The sequence below is a fragment of the Vulpes vulpes genome, chromosome 16, assembly GCF_048418805.1.
Source record: "Vulpes vulpes isolate BD-2025 chromosome 16, VulVul3, whole genome shotgun sequence".
Taxonomy (NCBI): Eukaryota; Metazoa; Chordata; class Mammalia; order Carnivora; family Canidae; genus Vulpes; species Vulpes vulpes.
In genome coordinates, this window is record NC_132795.1 from 93,077,374 (window position 1) to 93,086,304 (window position 8,931).

Consider the following 8,931-nt stretch of genomic DNA (forward strand, 5'->3'; position numbering starts at 1 on the left):
CCCCAAGGTAGGGGCTCCTTTGCAGAAGGTACCACCTCAAAGGCAAACGAACGGAAGAGAAGGGGCCCCAGTGACGAGGGCACCCGAGCTGGCGGCCAATCCAGCCCCTCCGAAGCCCTGGCCAGCCAGGACAGCCTCTATGACACGGTGGCCAGACTCTCAGATCATCTCTCTGCGGCTTCAAAGAGATGCAGACGGGGACGCCTGGGTGGCTCAGCCGTTGAGCGTGTGCCTTTGGCCCAGGTCATGATCCTGGAGGCCTCAGGATCGAGTCCGGTCATCTCCTCCTCGGCACCTGTGGGGCAGCTCGCGGCAGCTGCCAGCGCCCATCTGAGCCGGCGAGGCAGGCGGGACGTCCCAGAACGAAGCCACCGAAGCCACATCCACCATCTCTGCCACGTGGCAGGTGCTGGAAGCCGAAGACTGAAATCAGTCTCGCTCACACTCCGGGGAAACTGCTGACACGAGGGTGGGAGTCGTAGGAGGGAGGGGTGGGCGGCGTGGACTGCTGTGTCAGAGGCTGCAAGCCGCAGTCTCATTGCTTGCTGACCGTTGGCCACATTTGCTCCTCTTCCCCTGTATGTAGCCAAAGCTACAGGTACAGAAACACAGCGAACCTTCGAACGAGGTAGGGGCCTAGGGATGCCAACCCAGCCCTATCCCCATGCTGCCATCAAAACTCCGGAACTATTTTTTTCTTAAGATTTTTAAGTAATCTTGAGGCACTTGGGTGGCTCAGTGGTTGAGTGTCTGCCTTTGGCTCAGGTTGTGACCCCGGGGTCCTGGGATCGAGTCCCACATCCGGCTCCCTGCATGGATCCTCCTTCTCCCTCTGCCTGTGTCTCTCCCTCTCTCTATATGTCTCTCATGAATAAATAATAAAATCTTAAAAAAAAAAGATTTTAAATAATCTCTACACCCAATGTGGAGCTCAAACTTACAACCCTGGAGTCAAGAGTTTTATGCTCTACTGACTGACTGAGCCAGCCAGGAACCCCTCCATGTAAACCTTTGACTCCCCCAAAACTTAATAGCCTGCTATTGATTAGAAGTCTTAAAGATAATATAAACAGTCGATGAACACATATTTTGTATATGCATTATATATGGTATTTTTATAATAAACTAAAGAAAAGAAAGTGTTATTTAAGAAAATCATAAGGAAGAGAAAATACATTTATGGTACTGTACTGTACCAAGAAAAGTCTGCACAGATAAACTGATGCACGCAGTTCAAACCTGTTGTTTGGGGACACCTGGGTGGCTCAGTGGTTGAGGGTCTGCCTTTGGCTCAAGGCATGATCCCGGGTCCGGGGATCGAGTCCCACATCGGGCTCCCTGTGAGGAGCCTACTTCTCCTTCTGTCTCTGTCTCTCTCTGTCTCTCTGTCTCTCATAAATAAATAGAATCTTTAAAAAAATTTTTAAAAACCCTGTTGTTCAAAGATCAACTGTAGATATAGATATATCTCTGTAGATGCACTTGTATACATAACACACGTGTATATGTACACACATACACACATACTTTTTCTTTTAACTAAAAGTTTACAATTTTATTTTCACATGTCACAATACAAATGAACATTGCCTTTTTTTTTTTTTGTCTCACTACTCCCCTGCAAAAACTATTCTCTCGCTGATAGGAAGGGGGAGCAAGTCTTCCTTGTCACGCTGTTAGAAAATGCCCAGAGTCACAGCACCGTGATCTCCTGGTGAAGTAGAACAAGTAATATAAAGTGAGTATAAAGAGGTTCCTGTCTCTCCTTATCTGTCTGGTCGAGTCATTCCTGGCAAGTGGGCACCATCATGGGACGGGCAGGAGGTCTCATCACTGGGGGCCCAGGCATCATTGGCATGTGGCCTCATCCCAGGAGGAGGAGGCCCCATCATTGGCATCATGGGAGGGCCCCCCCATATGGGGCACTGGCACATACCAGGGGGAGGAGGACCCTGGAGACTGGGGGGAGGTGGGATCATTGCCCCTGCAGGAGGAGGAGCAGAGAATGGAGTAGGAGGTATCTTTTCTTGTTGAAATGCAGCGGTTTTCAGCCATCGAGCTGAGCCTGCTCTTCCATCCATTTCTGATAGTAGTCTTTCACATTCTCTTTATGTTTCCTTCCACTGCAGTGTGTCTTTCTCACAGATGGAGAGTCATGGGTGAGGTATGTGTCTCAGTAATCACAATAAAACTTAGGCATGTTGCTCTGCAGGCCGTTGGCTACTCCTTCACACACACTTTTTTGATTAAACAATCAAAAATAAGTTACAGGTGTGAAGACATTTCACCTCTACTGCAGCATTCATCTAAGAATAAGGACATTTTCCTACATAATCATTGTCACACTATTTAACAGTAGTGCTGTAATACCATCTAGTATCAGCCCAAACTCACTTCACCCCAATTTTCCCCGGAGTATTTTTTTTTATAGCTTTTTTATTTTCTGCCCTGGTGTCTAGTCAAGGTCCCAATATTGTTTTTGATCATTTGATCTATGTGGTCCATTTTCATCTAAAAACGGTTCTCCCCAATACCACCTTGTTTCTGACTTTTCATACTGCTGACATTTTTGGAGGGTCCAGGCCAATTGTTTTGTAGGACACCCCGTATTGTGGAGGTGATTATTCTCCGAAGGTGATGTTTAACTTCTCCTATCCACTGTGTTATTTTGTAAGCAGGAAGTTAGGTTAAACAATTTTGGAGAGAATACCTAGGAGGCACAGGTCTGGTGGAGCCCTTGTTAGCGATGTATGATGTTTGGGAGCTGCTTGATTTCTCCTTTACAAACATGTAACCTCCCTCTTGTCATTAGTCATCTAGGGGGTGATACTGGGAGTCCGTGTGGAATATCCTGCTCCCCAACACCCTTCCTCCCAGTAGTTTAGCATTCAGGACTTGATCTTGGACTTGCTTCGTAATGATTACACTTGGGGTTGCAAGTGGGGTTGCAAATGCTGACTGTCTAATCTATCATCCCTTCTACATTTATTACTCTGCAACAATGAACTTTTCTTTTTCTCCCTATTTTTCTTATGTTCTGCTTCTTTGTTTTAGAATTATGATGAACTTATGTTTTAAAAAATATTGCATTATAATCAATTAGCTTTATTCTTTTGATGTGCAAATTGTCCCAAATTTGGCCAGTGAGAAACTCTTTCAAGCTGACTCCTGTATCCTTTTTTTCTTCTAAAGCTTTATTGGCACATAACTCACTTTCTATACAGTTCGCTTACTTAGAGGGTACAGTTCCATGGTTTTTAGTTTATTCGCGGAGTTATGCGATCAACCAACAAAGTCCATTTTAGGAGATTTCATCACCCCCCCCCCCCCCAAAAAAAAACATTACTCGTTTAGTGTTTCCTTTCCATTCCCCCAACTCCCTCGGCCTAGGCAGCTATTCATCTACTCTCTGTTCCCACAGAGTTGCCTGTTCTGGACACGTATAAATGGAGTCACATAGTATGTGGTCTTCCGTGAATGGCTTCTTTCACCTGGTGTGAGGTTTTCAAGGCTCATCTATGTTGTGCTGGCTCCCGTCAGCACTTCATTCCGTTCTAATGCCAGATAACATTCCATTTTATGGATATGCCACATTTCGTTTATCTTTCCTTCTGTTGATGGACATTAGAGTTGTTTCCACTTTTTAGCTATTATAAACAATGCTGCTATGAACATTCATGTACGGGTATGAGTGGGAACACGTGTTTTAATCTCTCTTGGGATATACCCAGGAGTAGAATTGCTGGGTTATATGGTAAGTCTATGATTAACCTTTTGAGCAGCTGCCAGTCTTTTCCAAAGGGGCTACAACATGTTACATTCCTAGCAGCAATGCATGAATGAGGGTTCCAGTTTCTCCATATCCTCACCGACACCTGTTTTTTTTTTTTTTAAGATTTTATTTATTTATTTGACAGAGAGACAAAGAGTGAGTGAGCACAAGGTGGGGGGGGGGGGGTGGCGGGCAGAGGGAGAGGGAGAAGCAGGCCGACGCAGGGCTCAATCCCAGGACCCTGGGATCCTGACTAAGCCGAAGGCAGATACTTACTGGACTGAGCCACCCAGGCACCCCATCTGTCTTTTTGATTATAGCCATCCTAGTGGATGTGAAATGATATTTCCTTTTGGTTTTGATCAGATGATTTGCAAAATGATAATTTCCTTTCCCTCAGGCTGATGATCTTGAATCCATCTTTTTGGGATCCCTGGGTGGCGCAGCGGTTTGGCGCCTGCCTTTGGCCCAGGGCGCGATCCTGGAGACCCCGGATCGAATCCCATGTCAGGCTCCCGGTGCATGGAGCCTGCTTCTCCCTCTGCCTGTGTCTCTGCCTCTCTCTCTCTCTGTGTGACTATCATAAATAAATAAAAACTAAAAAAAAATTTTTTTTGAATCCATCTTTTCCCTGTACCTTTGGTTCCTTCCAAAGATTCACGTCTTATTTTATTTCCAGAAAATTTCCCTGTATTACAGCTTCATTTTATTGGCATGGTTTTCTTCTCTGGGGACTCTGGTGATAGATACATTGGCTTTTTGTCTATCTTCCGTTATCTCTCACTTTTTCTCTGATATTTTTACTTCCTTTCCAGATTTACTTTTGGTTCTCTTGACTCATACATTTTTTTCTCAGTATCCTTTACTGAGTCCTTAGTCTAGCCTATTTTCCCTTAGACGCCATATAATTTAGTTTTCATATCTCAAGATCGCTTTTTTCTTTCCTGAACTCAGTCAATCCTCATTTTGCCGTTTTCTACTGTGAGTTTTTAAATATTTTTTTAATATTCTTTATAGCTGCTGTTGCTTGATAAATGATATTTAATCCATGTTGAGAGAGCTGTGATGCAGTTTTCCTCTGCTTTTTGGTCGTATTCTCTTTAGCTAAAAAGGTTTGATTATTATTTTGTTCTGTGGTTGTTTTATATGGATGCTGTTTTGTTTATCCCAAAGAATCTTGGATCCTCCTGCACCAGAAATAACAGGTGTTTCTACTGAGGGGAAATGACAGTATAGCAGGCATAAGGAATAGGTTAAAGTTACAGCAGGAGTTCAGAAGGAAAGCAAGGAAGGATGATTTCTTAGGAAAGAAATCATCTGGGGGAAAATGGGAATGGTAGGTGAATGTGAGCATTTCAAACAAAGTACTGGTAGAAATATGTCACATCTAATGGAAAAAATAAGAGGAGATACAATGAAATCTATGCGGGTAAAAAAAAAAATCATTAGCTCCAGGAAAAACAAAAAGCTATAAGAGAAAGGAAACATACCACTATGTAGAACTCCTCTGTAAACAATATTTACCAGATCATGATATCAAAGGTATCTACTGACTTAATTATGAAAATTGTGATATACCAAATTTAAGGTGGATGAGAGAAAATAGGAAAGGAGCTATAATAGGGCTAAGTCCTCATCTAACACAATAAAAAGTCAGCAGATTGGGTCTCATATTCATAAACCAAAAAATAACAAGTACATTATTTAAAAATATGGAAATAACAGAAGAGAAAGTTAAAAATTTGAAAATGAAAGCCTCTAATAAAGGAGATTAAGGGGTTCAATGGGCAGTAGAGGGCAGCTTGGGTGGCTCAGTGGTTTAACGCTGCCTTCCAGGCTGTGATCCTGGAGACCTGGGACCGAGTCCCACGTTGGGCTCCCTGCATGGAACCTGCTTCTCCCTCTGCCTGTGTCTCTGCCTCTCTCTCTGTCTCTCACGAATAAATAAATAAAATCTTAAAAAAAAAAATGGGCAGTAGACTCTTAGAAGGCTTATGAGTTTTGTAGTACTACATGATTTGAAAAAAAATAGGTGTATGTGTTACTTTAATAACATAAAAAATGTAATTAAAACAAGATTAGTTAAAGTGCCTGCTGAGAGTTTGTAGTATTGTCCTTCTGGCTAAAGTGCATACTCTGAGCCAAGGGCCACTACAGTTTCCTCCACAGGAGGCAGATGTCAGGGAACCAGCTGGTGAAAGTAGGTGTGGCACCTCTCAAATTATACCTAATGAATCTCCAAAATAGATGCTTCCCTTTCTTTTCATCAGTTGGTTTAGATACTTAAGGGCAGTGTTCACAGCAGAGCCTCTAACAATGGTTCCCATTGGCTGGAAACTGAGACTGAAATGGTTCTCTCGTGTTCCTGGGAGCTGCAATGTTGGCTGATGACCAGACCTGACCAACAAGGGGATAGACTGGAGGCAATGGCAGGAGGAGTATGACTGGAGCCCAGGAGGTCTCCAAGGGCACCTCATCACTAGCATGCCAGAAATACAAGCTAATGGGAACGTACCACATTACATGCAGGGAGGCCCCCTAGGACAGACTCCTCAAGCACAAAGATTTGGTTTACCCCAATGGGCAAAGAATCCTGGTCAGCTTGAAGGTAAGGGGAACCTGGAATGAGGAGGAGTGGAGAGGGCAAATGATAAATGCCAATAGAGCTTCATGACCAGTTGCAAAAATGAGGATTGTAGCCTTTCCTGGTATTTGTTTTGTTTTGTTTTTTGTTTTTTGTTTTTTGGGGTTTTTTTCCTGTGTCACGAATGAGTGTAGATCTTTAGCTATGGTCCTTTCTCTTCATCTCCCTTCATTATTGTATTTTCAGTATATGAGTGATGGTTTCTTTTAAATTGTAGTCTGCATACTACAACACTGAGATAGGATGATGATGAAAGTCAGGGTAAAAATGAACCATCAGGTACAGATGTGGACTTGGGGGCATGGAGCCAGAGCCATGCTGTTCTAGCACTCTGGTTAGGGTACATGTGTGAACTTTTAATGCCACTATGAATTGCTTTTCAATTCTTGTGATATTAGTTATCCACTCAAGATTGTTTTGGGTAGGACCATTGACTTGTTCTACTCTAGGTCATGTGCCTGTGTGCTAGCTACCAGTAGGCAAGGAGGGTTCTGGTTTCTATTGAAGCTTCTACTAGACCTACTGGTTCCTACTGTGGGAGGAAAGGCCCAGACTCCTTCGAAGACTGAGTGTAAAGGAGGCTCCCTCACATTTGAAGGATACTCAGATGGTGGGTAGCCAATAGATACTCCATGATGGTCTATCCTTCAGTCTGCCCAATGCAACCATCTGTCCTACAACAAAAAAAATTCACTCATCCCCTCCTCAAAAGAGGACAGCTCTGTCTCATGAATTATTTTATCTGCCCCCAAGTCCACATCTGTAGGTGATGGCCCATTTTCCCCCTTTCAGGGGATTTCAGGAAGTTCCTTAAGGAAAGATTACTTGTCAGGCAAAAACAAAAGATGCTCGACAGAAAATTACAGCTGAAAGGAACCTTGAGAGTCATCCATCCTACCCCCTCTTTTGAAGAGGAAACCATACAGGGTAGAAAATGATAAAGGCCATGGAAAAGGTACATACCAAGTGCTGCAGAGTTCAAAAGAGGGCCAGTGCAGGTCTGGTTGAGATAAGGGTGGGCTTGAGGAAGGTGGGAGGATTTAACCTGGGACCTGACACACAGTGGGTGGACTATATTGGTCTTTTACTAAGCTCAAAATTACTTCTGCCCATAGTCTGCTTATCTCAAACTCCACCACCCATAACTTCTTTGGGTTTTGTCTTGTTTTTTTTTTTTTTTTAGACTATTTATTTGGCCTTGATTTTTTTTTTCTTTACGTTCCCTTCATTTTGATTTGATGTCCTGATTCTCCATTTGACCTGGTTGCCTATTTGGACTTGGCCGGATTCTCTGTCCAGCTGAATGTCTTGGCTGGAGAAAAGACCCAAGTCTCAGCCCCTGGGGTTAGGTGACTCTCCCAGAGGTCTTTGGTGTATTCAGGAAAGACCAAGGATCACCCTACGCAAATGCCTTCTGATATCAGGCAGGTAACAAATGTGTGAAGAGGCTGGCTATTGATTAATACACAAGTGGTGCTCATGGGATTTAATTTTTATTAAAAAAAAAAAACAAAACAAAACAAAAGCAAATAAAGTCAATGTGCTGCCCAAACAAAACCTATCTGGGGGCTAGTCTCTGCTTTTGCTGCCAAAAGTTTGTGACCCCCTGTGTAGACACAACCTGTAGCTATCAGGACAGGCTCAAGAAAACTCAACAAGTCTTTACGTCCTAACTGCCTGCGGCCCAGGAGCTCCCTGAGAAGGACGTTATCCACACCTGGGGTTCAGGCCTTTACAGACTTGTTTGATAAACTAGTGGAGGCGTTGCGTGGAAGCCAGATTGCCCAAAGCGCTGCTGAGCAAAAGGATCAGAAAGGAGGAAGGGATCTAACACGGGCACAGCGTGACCCCCCCCCCCCCCCCCCCGCCCCATCCCAGCCTGGATTCCGCTGGGACAAGCATCCCGGCCTTCCACCGCTGGCTCCCTCTTCCCCTTGGTCTCCATCACGGATGTCCCACGGGACCTGGCTGTTCAGAGCCTCTGGGTGGCTCCGGGCTCATCCGCCCTCCCCGAGCCTGCCTAAGTCCCACCTCCCCCCTGGAGTCGCCCCCAACCCCTCGGGCTGGAGCCCTTCCCCTCTTGCGCTTGTTACCCGGGGGCGGGGGCCGGGGGGCGGGGGAGGAGAAGAGGCACCTGTTCGGGCCTCGGTCACACGTCCGCGCACAGTCACAGACCGTGGGACCGCTCCTCCAACACCGCCGCGTGCCCCGCGCCAAATGAACGCAGGGATGCACGACTGAGGCCGCGACCTGCATCCTGCATCCCGGGGAGAGCGCCCCGCGGGACCTCGTGCCCGCAGGACCCCGCTCCCCTGCCTGCAGCAGCCGAGCCGTGCAGGCGAGAGGAGAAGGCCGGCCGAAGAAGACGCGGCCTCCTATTGGCCAGGACGGCGCGAGGGGCGGGCTCTGCTCGGGGGAACCGGGCGTCTATTGGCGGATCCCGCAGGCTCCGGGCTGCGATTGGCCGCGCCGCTCCCCGCGGAGGAGGGGCGTGCCGCGGGGGCGTGGCCGGCGC

The 8,931-nt window shown here is 45.9% G+C and overlaps 1 pseudogene; it reads right to left on the reverse strand.

Annotated features, from left to right (window-relative positions):
• Positions 1 to 1,749: 1,749 nt before the first annotated feature.
• LOC112934422 (U1 small nuclear ribonucleoprotein C-like) lies at positions 1,750 to 2,200 on the reverse strand (annotated as a pseudogene).
• Between the last annotated feature and the right edge of the window lie 6,731 nt (positions 2,201 to 8,931).